Source organism: Helianthus annuus, chromosome 14 (assembly GCF_002127325.2).
Source record: "Helianthus annuus cultivar XRQ/B chromosome 14, HanXRQr2.0-SUNRISE, whole genome shotgun sequence".
NCBI classification, from domain to species: Eukaryota; Viridiplantae; Streptophyta; class Magnoliopsida; order Asterales; family Asteraceae; genus Helianthus; species Helianthus annuus.
The window spans coordinates 52,569,788-52,587,104 of NC_035446.2; positions in this window are offsets into that span (position 1 = coordinate 52,569,788).

The following is a 17,317-nucleotide window of genomic DNA, read 5'->3' on the forward strand; positions in this document are numbered from 1 at the left end:
CTCATGTCATGTGTCCAAGCTAGCAAGTATCTCCGCATGGAATACAGAGCTTTCTTGGCTAATATTGTAGTAGCAGAGAAGGAAAAGAAAGGGAAGGAAATAGACAAAGTGCTTGTAGTTCGTGATTTTCCTAACGTTTTCCCTGATGATCTTCCTGGATTACCTCCGAGTCGTGATATCGACTTTCGCATCGACCTCATTCCTGGAGCAAATCCTGTCACTAGAGCCCCTTATCGACTCGCTCCATTCGAAATGCGCGAACTCTCGAGTCAGCTCCAGGAACTGCTTGACAAAGGCTTCATTCGCCCTAGCACTTCTCCTTGGGGCGCACCAATCCTTTTCGTCAAAAAGAAGGATGGGTCGTTTCGGATGTGCATCGATTATAAGGAGTTGAATAAGCTAACAATCAAGAATCTCTATCCCCTGCCTCGAATCGATGATTTGTTAGATTAGTTGCAAGGTGCTACGTGTTTCTCGAAGATCGATCTACGCTCAGGCTACCACCAATATGATTCAGGAGGAATATATTCCGAAAACCGCTTTTCGCACTCGATATGGCCACTATGAGTTCGTTGTTATGCCTTTTGTTTTGAGCAACGCACCCACGGTGTTCATGGATCTGATGAACCGCGTGTGTAAACCATTTATTGACCGCTTCGTCATCGTGTTCATCGATGATATCCTGATCTATTCCAAGTCGAAAACCGAACACGCGCAACATCTACGTTTGGTTCTCGAGCTACTCCAGGGGAATCGACTCTATGCCAAGTTCTCCAATTGTGAATTTTGGCTAGAGGAGGTTCAATTCCTTGGTCACATTGTCAATAGTCAAGGTATTTACATCGACCCCGCGAAGATCGAAGCTATTAAGAGTTGGGTTACACCTAAGAACCCGTCTGAAGTCTGTTCTTTTCTCGAACTAGCAGGCTATTATCGCCGGTTTATCGAAGGATTCTCTAAAATCGTCGTGCCGCTCACTTCTCTCACGCATAAAGACAACCCTTTTGTTTGGGGAACCAAACAAGAGACTGCCTTTCAAACCCTCAAGCATATGCTTTGCAATGCTCCCGTCCTTGCTTTACCCGATGGAAACGATGACTTCATTGTCTATTGTGATGCCTTGGTTGTGTACTCATGCAACGAGACAAGGCTATCGCTTACGCATCTTGTCAGCTCAAGATTCAAGATAAGAACTATACAACCCACGATCTCGAGCTAGGTGCAGTTGTTTTTGCGTTGAAGATTTGGCGACACTACCTTTATGGTACCATGTGTACGATCTTCACAGATTATAAGAGCCTGCAACATTTCCTCAGCCAAAAGGAATTGAATATGTGCCAACGCCGATGGGTAGAACTTCTCAACGATTACGACTGTGAAATTCGTTATCATCCTGGCAAAGCAAATGTCGTTGCTGACGCCCTCAGCAGACGAAGCTATTTGCATAGCGCTCGTAATGTTCAAGCCCAACATAATCTCGAAACTCTCATCCGCGAAGCCCAATATGCTTGTTTCACAAAACGCACTTTGAAGAAGGAAAGGATTCTCTACGATGGAGCCCAGCTAGTGAATAAGTCGAATGGGATATTCCATTGTCTGGACCGCATTTGGATCCTTAAGCAGACGAATTTACGACAGATTCTGATGGACGAAGCCCACAAGTCTCGCTATTCTATTCATCCCGGCACCGATAAAATGTACCAGGACCGTTGTTATAAGTACTGGTGGCCGGACATGAAGAAAGATATCGCTCTCTACGTTACGAATTGCCTGACTTGCTCGAAAGTCAAGGCCAAGCACTAAAGACCCTCTGGCTTACTCGTCCAACCCGAGATCCCCATGTGGAAATGGGAGAGTATAGCAATGAACTTCTTAATGAAACTTCCGCGCACGCCATCAAGTCACGACAGCATCTGGGTTGTCATTGACTGTTTGACTAAATCAGCTCATTTTCTGCCGATATGAGATGACTATAAGGTAGAAAAATTAGCCCGAATCTACACCGATGAGATCATTTGTCGACATGGGAAGCCTCGCGACATCATCTCTGACCGCGATGGTCGTTTTACCTCGTGTCTTTGGGAAACGTTTCAATCTGCTCTCGGTACTACACTTAATCTAAGTAGCGCCGCTTTCCATCCCTAAACCGAAGGTCAGACTGAAAGAACGATTCGTACCCTTGAAGACATGTTTCACTCATGTGTCATAGATTTCGGTGGTAATTGGGACTCATATACCTTTAGTCGAATTTTCGTACAATAACAATTATCATTCGAGCATTAAAATGGAACCATTTAAGGCATTATACAGAAGAAAATGTCGATCGCCTATTGTATGGCACGAGATCGGAGACTCGCAAATAACTGGTCCTGAGCTTTTGCAAGAAACGGCTGACAAAATCCTCCAAATTCGAGATAATCTGCTGAAAGCTCGGAGTCGTCAGAAAAGTTACACCGATAGACGACGCAAGCCCCTTGAATTTGACGTTGGCGATCACGTACTCCTAAAGGTATCACCTTGGAAGGGTGTGGTCAGATTCGGCAAGAAAGGGAAACTCGCGCCTCGATATGTTGGACCCTTTACGATTTTGGAAAGGATCGACAAAGTGGCCTACATACTCGAACTACCGGAGGAACTTAGCAACGTCCACCCGACTTTCCATGTTTCGAACCTCAGAAAGTGTCTGGCTGAGCATGATTTACAAGTTCCACTAGAGGATCTACAAGTGGACGAGACATTACACTTCGTGGAGAAGCCTGTCAAGATCATGGGCCGACAAACCAAGCAGCTCAGGCGCTCACGCATTCCCATTGTGAAAGTTCACTGGGAAGGCAAGCGAGGCGCAGAGTTCACTTGGGAACTCGAAAGAGGCATGAAAGCGAAGTACCCGCAGTTGTTTGTTATGGCTAAAGCCTAATTTCGGGACGAAATTCCCTTAACTAGGGGAGGCTGTAACACCCCGTGTTTCGAATGTCAGAGTCAAGATTGAGGTCAAAGGAAGAAGAGATTGCTAATTGCGATCTGTCACTCCTTTCTTAACTGCTGTTTTGACTTCTTCGACTTGTAATCGAATCTTTATTTTAATTGCTTTAGTTGTATTATGTGGAGTATCTAGTAATAATCGAGGTTTAGTCGATGTTTATCGCATGTTTTATCCCTTTATCGCTTATCGCATCGCAATCGCTTTCGCAACTCGAATCATGATTTCTGGATATTGTTTTACGTATTTGCGCTATTTATGTGTTACTTGTGCATGTTTAATTATGTTTATGTTTGTGGTGATTAATCGAAACACAATCACAACTCTATTGCAATCTAATCGCAAACGCTAAACGCCAGCTATTTATGATGATTGTATGTTAGATATAGCAGTTGTGTGTTTATTATTAATCTACCGCATCGCTCGCTCGAAACGCATCGCAACGCTCAACACGTGAAGCAAAACGATAAAACTCAACACGGCGGACACCAAGATCGAGTGGCCAACCGATCAAGTGGCCATCCGATCAGATTGCCATCCGATCGGTGACCAATTCGACCCTGCGCACTTTCCTCTTTTGTATACCCTATAAATACCCTCCTGTCACATCATTTGTGATGTAACAGCTCTCTCATTCGAACAGCTATCTCAAGCACTCATTTCTCTCGATTTCTCGCGATTCTTGTAAGTTTTCAACCTAAATCTTGTACTTCTATGATCTACACACACTTCTTCACCTTTTTTCATCATTGAATCTTAACTTTTAACCGTGAAATCTGTGGATTTGAGGTGTTCTAGGGTGATGTCATCATGGAGTTCTTATGAACTTCATGTTTTGGCTTCATTCCACCAAGAACAACTTAGATCTGGAAGATTTCCACATGATTAAACACGATTCTCACAGAGATCTGAACATTTCCATGATTAAAAGGATTGAAAGATGGTTTTCCAACTTTCTTTCAACTCTTTTACACTCAATGCACTCAAAAATGATAGAATCGGAGCTTGTTCTGATCTTCTACTCTTTCTTAGTGATGTGTTGGTTCAAGATCTGATTTCTATCTAAGAGGTGACTAATTTCGGGTTAAGCATGAACCACCGTCTCGAACAGTTGACTGATCAGACTAGGGTGATCCCTGTTCGATCGGATCACTTGGGTCTTGATGGGGTTTCTGTTGTTTTGCACGTTGTCATATCGTCTCGAACAAACCGCAAAACTTAACAAATTTTCAAGTTAGCAACACGATCAGGTCGCGAGACGGATTGTCATCCGAACGGATTGCTGTCCGATCGGATTGCCATCTGATCGAACTGCAATCCGATCGGATTGCACTTGGCCTCAACACTTAAACATTTATTCAACTTTCAAGGTTCTGAAGGTCGAACGGATTACCGTCCGATCGGATTGCCATCCGATCGAACGACCATCCGACCACGTGACACTTGGAACTTCGACACTTAATCATTTTCATAATTTGCAAAGATCATCAGTAACTAACGGATTGCCACCCGATCGGATTGCTATCTGATCGAGTGACAATCCTGCTGTGAACTTGTTCTCACTAAGTGCCTGCCAATCGGATCGCTATCCGATCGAACTGTCGTTCGAGCGATCGACCTGAAAGGTAGAGATACTTCTCTGTTTTCAAAATGCTACAATGAAAACTTCAAAGCCATCACACACAAACACATCCTTACCAAACGAACGTCAATCCAATCGAATGGCCATCCGATCGGATGACCATACGAACGGATTGACATCCGATCGAATGGTCAACCGGTCGGATTGTCATCCGATCAGATTACCATCCGACACTTAGACACTTTGCACCGTTTTACGCGCCGCTCATCGTTTATGATATCGTTAACTGTTCAGGCTAATCTCTCAGTGCTCCCTTCAATCCAAGGCAGTGTTTATTAAGTTAAACGCTATCTGTGAGTATACTCGATCCCTTTTTGCTTTACGCACTTTTGGGTGTTACATACGTTACTTATTCAAACCACAATCGACACACAACTCAAACACTATTTATACGCTAACCGTTATTGCATGCTACGTGTTATTCGATGAATGCTTGTATGTTATGTTAACACAATGATTGTTGCCTGACACCTTAGCAACGATAGTACTATAGTTTGGACTAAACACTTGTCGTAGACAGGGGTTGTTAAGGGCTTTACTTCACGTGTCCCAGTGGGGATATGTGTTGCGCATTCTATAACTCGTAATCACGTCTGTGCATATTTCTCTATCGATAACCTACTAGCCTTCACTTTATTACATGTTACATGCTGGTTATGCGTAAACGATTTCAAACTCTATTATATCTATTAAACTTGTATGCTCACCTTTACACTATGTGTATTGACCCTATTTTAACGTATGTGACAGGTGTTTGAGATGCTAGGATGTTGCTTGCTTTCATGGAATCACGTAGGAGAGTCTAGAAACAAAGACAATTTATTTATTTGGATCTAAGTTGTCGGAACATGTTTTTGTTTTGAGAATATCTATGTCTGTAATAATTAGATTACTTAATGGGGTATGGTACGGGACATAATATTAACTATTTGGTAATTTATTCATTATGGAATTTCTCTTGACAATCTGTTTCGCTCAGTGCCGCGCCCCGATGTTTCCGCCATCGGTTGGGGTGTGACACAAGTCAAGCATTTGTTAACATAAGTCGCTTTGATAGCTTTCATGTTGGGCCACCGGTACAAGCTTTTGAGATCATGGTACATCTTGTCAGAATTAGGACGTACCAGGTAGCGAGGATGTTTAGTTGCAATGCACGCACACGTTTTGGTGGTTTCCCTTCGGCTGAGGGCATCGGCTACGACATTTGCCTTGCTCGAACGATTCTTGATTGCACACTAGTAATCGTTTAGAAGTTCGTGTAACAACCCGACTTTTCGGATTGTTTCCGCTTGCTTTTTCTTCAAATTGTAACCATCTCGTACTCTGAGATTTGATGTAAATAAAGGTTTATGTTATACTAAATACATTTTCATTACACAGCACCACTGCACGCTGAAACACTTTATTATCGCAACACTTAACGCTAACGCAACACAAATCACAGAGAATTGTGCTATTTAAATTGTCGAGTGTGTTTGTTTGGTTACCATACGCCACCGCATTCGCTTACCACGATTAAAAATACTAAATCGCAAACGCTATTAGTAGTAGTAATGTTATGCTATGTGTTCTTATATGCTTTACTTATGTGTGTTTTATATATGTTGTTTACTCACTCGAAACGCTCAAACACTACTCGCACAACTCGATTTATCATAATGAAACGCAACGCAACGCTATACTTAGCCTCTCGTTAAAATATTTAATGTATCAATACTAATTAATGCAACAAAACGCACTAAACGAGCATACTATACACGAAAACGAGGATTTTATGCACAACACAACACCTTCGAACGAAGCCTTGCATGTGACAACTCGTATTTCAGAACCTATCTTTGTGTTAATGTAACGTATGTGGATCCTATGTGATTATGTGAATCTTGATGATTAATGAAATGTTATATTTGGAGCTTTCTTGTTCTTCGTTCCTGCTAATCTTCTTCTTGAAAGATTTGGGTTAGTAATTGTGGTGTTGTCGTTCCTTCTGAGTAAGGATACTAGACTTCACCGTGGTTCCTAATCTTTTGACATCAAGTTTAGGGTTGGCGTTTGTTTTCTTGTTCTTGCTAGGGTTTGTCAATTCGCTTGGGTTTATCTTTTGCTCGTGTTTTTCTATCGTTGCATGTTACTAGATTTGTAATCTATGGAGTATTCTCAGTTTAAGGTTTCGGATGTGGATGCTAGATACGTAAAGCCGCCGGATCTTGTGTCATCTTCGTTAAACCCTAATAAGGGTTTTGCGTCTAGGTTATTAAACATCGACGGCAAAACTTTTTGTCCACGTCGAGGAGTTACTTCTGATAGTCAACAGGGACCAAAGATAGTGAACATCATAGATGAACTTACCAAGATCACAGTTCCCGTTGTTAATCAAGCCGAGGATCATGGGATTGAAAAACCTGATGAGTTGCATGCCGAGATGTTCTGGGATACGTTTAAAGAGGAAAATTCAGCATCATATGCTGAGAAAGTGCAGGCAAATCGTAAGAAAAGAGAGGTGAACTTCAGGCTTATGGAGCCGAGGGAAACAAGAGATGATGCGGACATTGTTATACCGAGAGAGGTGGTGCAACAGGTTCAAAATAAACTTGATAATGTGCTATATGGGTATTTTTTAGGGAATCGGTTGCCTTTCCCGGTGGTAGAGTATTATGCAAAGAATGTTTGGACTAAGTTTGGTTTTTTAAAAGTTATGATGAACGAATCAGGGTTCTTTTTCTTTAAGTTTGATTCAAAAGATGGCTTGATGAAGGTGTTGGAAGGAGGACCATGGCTTATACGGAAGGTTCCGTTATTTTTAAATGTTTGGTCGCCCAAGATTACTCTAAAAAAGGATTGCATTAAAACGGTTCCTATATGGGTCAAGCTGCACAATGTACCAATTGCAGCTTATACGGATGATGGATTGAGCCTGCTGGCGTCGAAGTTAGGAACCCCCAAAAGGTTAGATTCTTACACAGCTGACATGTGTGTTGATAATTGGGGTAGGAGCAGTTTTGCTCGGGCTATGATAGAGATAAATGCAGATAATGACCTGAAGGATCATATCACTGTCGCTATCCCGAAAATGGATGAGGAGGGTTTTATTTTGGAACGGGTCAAAGTTGAATATGAGTGGAGACCGCTAAGATGTAGTTCATGTTGTTTATTCGGCCATGATGATCATTCTTGTCCAAATAAACCGAATGAAAAGGCTAAAGGGAAAACGGTGGACGACGAGGGTTTTGTTACTGATAATCGGAGGTTGGCAAGACATTCATTTCCTCAAAGAAAGCAAAAACAAAAGGTGGTGTATAGACCTAAGGTTAACAAAAGTCAGGCTAGCACGTCCGGTACGAAGGGGAATGCTTTAAACGAGGTGATACCAAACGCGGTTAATAGGAGGAGTGATGAGAAACCTGTCCATAAGGAAGGCAAGAGTGTTAATGGGAATGGCAGCAAGGAAACAGGTCTGAACTTACGGAACTCGTTCTCGGCATTGTCGGGTAATATGGATGGAGACCCGGTTACTGGTGCAAGCTTTGTAGGAGACCCGATAACTATTGAGGATAATGACGATGGAGTCTTGGAGAGTCTGCCTACGGAAATTTCAGAATTTATGGCAGCTGGTACGAATACAAAACCTTCTGAGGGGGCAAGCACTCCCGGTTCAATGGGTATTAATGGATAGCACAATGGTTTGGAATGTGAGGGGCTTGAACCGGCCCCTGAAACAAAAGGAGGTTCGACAATTAATAATTGAAAACCAAGTTAACATTTGTGCTGTGTTGGAGTCGCATGTCAACATCTCGAATCTAGATAAAGTGTGCAAAGGGGTATTTCGGAGTTGGGATTGGTGTTCAAATGGTAGTAGCTGCATGAGGGGCACTAGGATTATCCTTGGATGGAACAAGGACAAGGTGGACCTTATGGTTATTCACTATACGGATCAGGTAATTCATGTTCAAACTAGGAGGAAATCGGACAACAAGATGTTATTTTATTCTTTTATATATGTTGAAAATAAATACCAAGATAGAAGAATTCTGTGGGAAAATCTGTGCAAACATAAAAGTTTTGTTCGTGGTAGGCCGTGGGTGGTGATGGGTGATTTCAACTCGGCCTTATCTTTGGATGATTGTCTTGTTGGTGCGTCGACGGTATCCATTGGTATGAGAGAGTTTTATGAATGCGTCCAACACAATGAGTTAATCGATGTCAAGAGCCATGGGATGCACTTCACTTGGAACCAGAAACCTAAACAAGGTGTGGGTGTGTTAAAAAAGATAGATAGGATCATGGGTAACGAGCAATTTCTGGACTCGTATCCTGATGCTTATGCCTTATACCACCCTTACCGTGTTTCGGACCACACACCGTGCATTCTCAAGTTGTATAGGTTGACAAGTGAGAGGCCAAAACCTTTTAAGTTCGCGAATTTCCTGGTTGCAAAGGAGGGGTTCATGCAATGTGTTTCTAATGAATGGGCTAAGACTGTTCGTGGGGTTACTATGTTCTCGGTGGTTAAGAAGCTCACGGCTTTGAAGTCTCCTTTGAGACGTCTATTATTCAAGCAAGGCAATCTCCATGAACGGGTCACGTCTTTGAGGGTAAAGCTGGATGACCTTCAAAAGGCCATTGATACTAATCCGCTGGACCTTAACATTAGAGAGGCTGAGGCTAGGTGTCTCAAGGAGTTCCAATCGGCTTCTTATGATGAGGAATGCTTTTTAAAGCAAAAAGCTAAAGCCGATTGGTTGGCGGCTGGGGATGCTAATACGAAGTACTTTCATAACTGTGTGAAGAATAGGAATGCGTACAATAAGATCCACAACATCCAAGATGCTAATGGTAATCAGTTTAATGGAGAGGATGTTTATGCCGCGTTCGTCAATCATTATTATGATTTTTTGGGTAAAGGGCGGAATGTAGATAAGCTGGATCTAACTGAATTATGCACTAACGTCCTTAATCCTAACATTGCTACGGCTATGATTCGGCCGGTTACAAGTGACGAGATTAAGAGTTCTATGTTTGCCATAGGTGAGAACAAGGCTCCAGGGCCGGATGGGTTCACCTCGGCGTTTTTTAAAAGTTCTTGGGAGATCGTCGGGAAGGAGGTTACTAAAGCTATACAGGATTTCTTTGTTAACGGGAAGCTCCTGCAACAAGTAAATCATACCATCATTGCTTTGGTTCCAAAGGTTAAAACGCCCAACACGGTAGGAGATTATCGGCCGATTTCATGCTGTAATGTGCTGTATAAGTGTATCAGCAAAATTATAACTGACAGGATTAAAGGTAGTCTGGATGTTTTGGTTAATATTAGTCAATCAGCGTTTGTGCCTGGTAGAAAGATATCGGATAACATCCTCCTGACTCAAGAGCTCATGCATAATTATCACCGTAATACGGGGCCTTCTAGATGTGCGTTTAAGATTGATTTGCAGAAGGCTTATGACACGGTGAGCTGGGATTTCCTTGAAGACATCCTGAGGGCGTACGGTTTCCATCCTAAAATGGTTAGTTGGATCATGACCTGTGTAAGCACGGTGTCATATTCTTTGAACATTAATGGTAATTTACATGGTTACTTCAAGGGCAAGCGTGGGTTGAGACAAGGCGACCCGATGTCACCTTACCTTTTTACTTTGGTCATGGAGACCCTCTCGTTATTACTTAGGAATGCGGCTGCTTCAAGTAATGCGTTTCGGTACCATCTCCACTGTAAAAAACAGAAGATTATAAATATTTCTTTTGCTGATGACTTATTTATATTCGTCAATGGTGATGCTATATCGGTCAAGGTTGTTAGGGACGCTCTCCATCAGTTTACTATGGCCTCGGGTTTGGTCCCTAATATGTCTAAGAGCACTGTCTTCTTTGGTAATGTTCCGTGCTCCATCAAGCAGGAAATTCAAAGCATTCTCCCGTTTAATGTTGGTGTTCTTCCTGTTCGCTATTTGGGTGTCCCCCTAATCTCCTCTAAGCTCTCGTATAAAGATTGTAAGATCTTGGTTGACAAGGTAGAAAAGAAGATCGACAACTGGATAACCAAAACTCTCTCCTTTGCGGGTAGGCTTCAGTTAGTGAAATCTGTTCTATCGGCTATGCATGTATATTGGGCAACGGTATTCATGTTACCAGCTCGTATTATAAATGATTTGGAAAAGCGTATGCGGGATTTCTTATGGTCTGGCAATTACCATCGGTCTGCTAAACCAAAGGTGGCGTGGAAGACAGTCTGCCTTCCAAAGGAGGAGGGGGGGTTAGGAGTTCGGAGCTTATCGGATGTTAATAAAGCCCTTTTGACGTCTCATGTTTGGAGCATACTTACGAGTAGGAAATCGTTATGGGTCCAATGGATACATAGTTACAAACTCAAAGGTAGAAACTTTTGGGAGGTGCCTTGTCGAGGTAACATGACATGGGGTTGGCGAAAGCTTCTTGCCATTCGAAACATGGTTCGGCCGTTCATATGGAAGTCTATTGGTAGCGGGTCTGAAACTAACGCGTGGAGTGATATTTGGTGCGACCTAGGCCCTCTTCGTAAGTTCATTACCCCAAGAATTATTGCCAATGCAGGATTTCACTTACAATCTTCGTTAGCGGACATAGTTTCTCCGAATGGTCAATGGAGGTGGCCGATTGCCTGGTACAATCTCTTCCCGGTGTTAATTAATTTAATTCCTCCTAGTATTCGGGAGAATGTTCGCGATCGGTTGGTGTGGAAGGATTTAGAAGGAAACACATGCCATTTTACATCTTGGGAGGTGTGGAATAGTATTCGTATCCACGATAACAAAGTAAACTGGGTGAATATGGTGTGGTTTAAACAATGCATCCCCAAACACTCGTTCCACATTTGGCTTGTTATTCGGAATAAATTGAAGACGCAAGATCGGCTATCGGTGTGGGAAGCGGGAAGTGAAACAAATCTTAAACTTATGTGTTGCCCTTTATGTTGCTTTGACAGGGACTCGAGAGATCATCTGTTTTTTGAATGTTCTTTTGCGGCTCAAGTTTGGAATAATGTTAGAACGATGACCAACATGGAGCATGTGAATGGTGAGTGGTCCGATATTATGACTTGGATGGAGCAAAATGTGAGCTTAAAAAAGCCCGACAATGTCATCAGCCGTTTGGTGGTTGCGGCTGCCTCATACTTTGTGTGGCAAGAACGAAACAACAGGCTTTTTACTCGAAGGCAACGTACGGCTTTGGTGGTTGCTCAGGAAATTATCACGACTGTCCGTATGAGAATTTTGAACTTCAAGTTTAAGAGGAGATTCGAAAAAAGAAGCTTGATGGAGAAGTGGAAGATTCCTAGCAGCAATATGGAGATAGAACCGGATTAGTGTTGTAGTCTTTCTTGGTTTTGTTTGTGTTTTTTTGGCCGAATTGGTTTCGTTTGTTTGTGGCTTATGTTGCCTAGTTGTGTTGGTTTGGTCGTTTGTATCTAGTTCTGGTATGCCAGGGCTAGAAATAGTGTGGTAAGTTTGCCTCACTCTTGTACTTATTGGTTTTGATTTATAAAATTCACCGGGGTAACCCTTTACCCAAAAAAAATGAAATGTTATATTTGATATGTGTTTGTGTGTAACGAATGTATGTATATAATCATAATCGAACCGATCGCGCAACAACAAACCGAATGCACAAGCTTTTGGGCTGTGGTTCCTTAACACTCTCGGCCCACACCCTTTTTGTGATTGAACCGAATGGGCAGCCCATTAGGAGGGTTCGGCCCACTCCTTTGTGTCGCATAAACCATGAGGTGGGTGTATACTCCTCATTATGCAGCAAAACACCTAACACACACAAAACCCTAAACCTCTCCCTCTCTCTCTCTCGGTGGAAGTAACACCCTATCTCCCTCGAAGCTTTCGATTCAGATCATCCTCATTCTATCTTTAACCGGTTAGTGTTTCACGATTTGTGTTTTGTTAAATGATGTTATGATTCCATGATTTGATATAATGGTTAGGGTTATATGTATGATGAACAATGATGTTTATGTGAATCAGATGTCATAATATTGATCTAAGAACCGATTGGATGCAAGTAATCGGCTGTGTGTTTGTGTGCTCGGATTAAGGCATGATCGAGTATGAAGTGTTGTATGATCTGAATCCAATGATCTAATAGTTAATGATAGGTTGTTTTCATGTTTCGGATGTTTAATTAGGGTTCATATGAATTTTGAGATAAAAACATTGGTTTGATCGATATTTGGATTGATTAGGAACTGTTGATTGTGTTGATTGATTGTATGCAAATATGGAAACTGTTAAATTGGTCAAACGAATTGATTGAAAGTAGTAACCGACTTGCATGATTTAAGGAGATATGCTACGAATCGCACAAGCTCGTCGGTCGCACAAGATCAGATCGCACAAGATCTGATCCGATCGAACAAGCTCTGGTCGCACAAGACAGCCGCACAAGAGTAGTGCAACTACTAATACACGATGTACAACTTAGGAGTGCATGATCGGACAAGACCTGTGGATCGCACAAGACAGTACCGATCGCACAAGTCTTGGGCTACACACTGTTTGGGCTTACTATGTTGTTGGGCCGAATGGCCCAACCCAGTCGCACAACTTAACTGGACCGCACAAGTTGTCCGGATCGCACAAGGACTCCTCGATCACACAAGTCCATCTGGACCGCACAAGACCAATATTTGTTATTATTTGGGCCGGGTATCTTTGGGCTTCAATGGGTGAATCGCACAAGGCTGTTAGACTTGTGCGAGCCCAATCCTTTGAATCGCACAAGTTGGATATGTTATGTACTCGACTGTTAATGTGTTGCCATGATCAATACGTGTTCGTAACCTGTTAGCTTATGTGTAAACTTACGTGCACTACTTGAACCTAGACCTGACTCGTATGGTAACCATGTTAGGAGGTGGTTGACCCCTTATAGCTCAAGTAACCTTTTCGTGCATCTGCCGAGCAAACCGAGGTGAGTTCACACTTTCTACAAGACATGGGATTCCCAAGGGTTGGGAATGGGTTAATAAACTAAAACGAAAACTACATATCCTCCTTGGGTTGGATATGTACGGCCATCCTCCTTAGGTAGGATGCCACTATGAACTCTGCGTATTCTCCTTGGGTAGAACTACGTACGTTCGTCCTCCTTGGGTAGGACAACAACCTTAACTTACTAGACAAAACTCTATCATGAAGTCCCTCCTCTTTATATCGACTTAATCGCCGAGGCCGATGGCGAGCGGGTCATTAGTTAATAGCGTTATTAGGTTTAACAAACCTCACACCGTGTCGTTCGAACGGGCGTGTACTAATGGACTATGGCAAACTGTCAGTGATGATAGACACTCATGTAGGGCACCACTTATATTTCGTTAGTAGTCGATATGGTATGATCTAGTGGTTCACAGGGGAAGCCCCCCACTACTTATGGTTATGGTTTGGGAAACAAAAGGTTACTGGTTAACTCGTGGTTTACAAAACAACATATGATTTCAAAACGAACTGGTAAAACTAAACAACCAACTGTGAACTCGCTCAACTTTGTTGTTGACTCGTTGTTACATGCCTTGCAGGTCGTTACGTATACTTGGAGCTTGCACTGGAGGCGAAATCGTTGTGGGGACATGGACTGTTGAATCCATGTTAAACATTTACACTTTATAAACTTATTACTTATGTTTGGGGTTTTTACATTTATGCTTCCGCTGAATACTTTAAATATGCGTTTGTTTTGAACACCTTTCATATTGTGTGGTTGAATTTTATTTAATACTTATAATGTTCAATATGATTGGTGGCTTGATCCTGGTCAGTCACGCCCCTAAGCTGTGATACTCCACGAGTGGATTTTAGGGGTGTGACATTGCAGCCTCGTAAGAAGGCACTGCCTTCGTACAAAGGCGGCTGGTTCGAACCAAGGTCTTCTACGCGATCCTACTTCTCCTATAAATACCCAAGCCCTCCTCTTTCATTCTCACTTGTTGATTTCATACCGAAACGCTGCCGAATTGTTGTCCGACCATTTTCAAGTAAGATTTAACAGTTTTTATGTGATTACACAACGTTTTCCACCTCGATTTTCCATAAGAATCACTTCGATTTCATCCAAACTTTAGAGTTTTCACCAAAAACTTCATCTTTTTCACTTAAACTCCATCTTTTTACCTTAACTTCTCTGTTTTCATCAAAACCTTCATCTTTTTCATCCAATCTTCTTCATTCACAACTGATCTACACTTGAACGGGCAATTTGGGTTTAGCTTCGGCTTCCCAAGTTGTAGATCTGAAGATCTCACACTCACCAAGTGTTAGACCTAAGTTAAAACTCTTTAAAACCTGTTTAAACTTGATTTTCACCCTAAAACGGACCTAAAACGACATGTATTTCGTTCACTGAATAGTAGAACGAGGTAGTGTCAAAACTAGCTTGAAAAGGACTTGAAACACGTCCGATTCAGGCGAAAATGCAGCTCCAAACGCCGAGAATAGCCACATTTGTGAACTGGACTGTTTTGTACGAAGCCCAGCTTCGTACGAAGGCACTGCCTTCATACGAAGGCACTAATTTCGCACCTAACAGCCTGATTCTCACTTGTGACTTAACCAAAGACCTCTCCGGCTCTAAGTTTAATCAATAGCTGAAGGTTGGAGGGATGAACACTTGATTTTCCGAAGACAGACGCGAAGATACTCGATTTTGGACAACGGAAGCCCCACGTGTGCGAAGACCCACCTTCGTACGAAGGCACACCAGGTTCGTACGAAGCTTTTGTTTCCCACCGACACTTCGATTTTCGACCGTTTCAGCACCTTGGAGGTCTTATGCTTCTGTTCCCGTATGCAGGCTGATCCGACGCTCCCTTCAATCCATTTAGAACGTGTTTACTTGTTTAGACGCTCACTGTGAGTATACTCGAACCCATTTTCGTTTAACACACTTTTGGGTGTTACATACGTTCTCTATTAAAAACACCACACGCAACGCAAACACTTTTAACGCTAACCGCTCCCGCATGCTATACATGATTAGTTGAATGCTTGTTACTATACTTATAAAATGATTATTGCCAGACCACCTTTAGCAACGATAGTACTATAGTTTGGACTCAGCACCTGATTTGTTAGGGGTTGCTAAGGATCACATACTTTACTTCACGTGTTCGCTTTGGTGAACATGTCTCGCGCATACTCTACTTGCAGTCATGTAGTTAGGTTGTATCATTGTTGGTAGTTACATGCTTCGCCCGTTACGTGTTACGTGCTGGTTATGCGTAAACGCTTTTATACTATATCTATGCAAACTTGTGTACTCACCTTTACTTTATGTTTTGACTTTTATTTTAACGTATGTGACAGGTTGATGGTCTGTTTGCTGCAATGGATTAGGAAGTCTAGAAACCCGCAAATAAAAATTTAGGTTATCAGATCATGTTTTGCTTATGAGAACTCGTTGTCTGTAATAACTGTTTGTTGAATATTTATTCGTTAGTATGGGATGATGAACCTTTATAATATTGGTAATGAATAGTTGTTATGGATTCTCTTGAGCAATCTGATTCGCCTAGTGTTGCGCCCCGATGATTCCGCCATCGGTTGGGTTGTGACAGATTGGTATCAGAGCCATAACTATAGCGAATTAGGTCGAGTCGTGTAGAACAGGCCTAGTCTACTGTCTAAGTACCCAAAACAGACCCTTCGTACGAACCCACTTGGGGCTTCGTACGAACCCACTTATCTTTGCCTTTCCTAAGGCTAACACAACGCACACCTGTGACGATACTTGCATAACACCAACGAGTGATTGTGTCGAGATTGGGTATGAAAACCAAGAACTCTCGATAAGATCACTCACCCCGCATATTTTACTCTCAGCACGAGAATCTTTTGTTGAGTTAGGAGTGAAATCCACATCTCAACGGAATTCTCCATCTCTATCTCGTGGTTGTTTAACCATAGTTGGGATCGAAGTTGTTAAGTTGGGGTGAAACCTGCATCTTAATGACCCGTTCCACTCCCTACTTTGATTTTACAAGATCTCACCAAAGTCTCAACTATTCCAGAGCTGAATCACGTAGTAACTGGAAGGATGCATGCCGTTCTCCGCAACGCGGTGAGAGCATAGTCTATTAGGCCAAAGCGTTTACTCGAGTTTGTTGTGGAGAGTTGAATCACTTTGGGTAGTCGATGTCTAACACCTAGGACACTCTATGGATTTCGAGCCTGCAATCGCCGATTTTATGCGTCATTGATTTATTTATGTTTATGTGTTTTAAATTCACGATTTATCGATTTATCGCTTTCTGTAACATACGTAATTTTAAACATAATAACAGTAAATTTATTAGTGATAGCTGGTTTATTTAATTTGGTATGTTTAATCAATATAACTTTTAAATCAAACTTTTAAATCAAACTTTTACTCAGCATATGGACACATTGATTTACATGAACATTTCTGTTGCATATGTTTACTCAGCATATGGACACATTGATTTACATAAACATTTCTGTTGCATATGTTTACTCAGCATATGGACACATTGATTTACATAAACATTTCTGCTTCGTATGTTTACTTAGCATACTTAGTACAATTGTTTACATCACATGCCTTCATTTTGTTATGACATTTGGTTTGTTTAACATGGGACAATACATTCATTAACATTAGCTACGCTGTTCGTTAGTAGGTAGTGGTACCATAGGAAT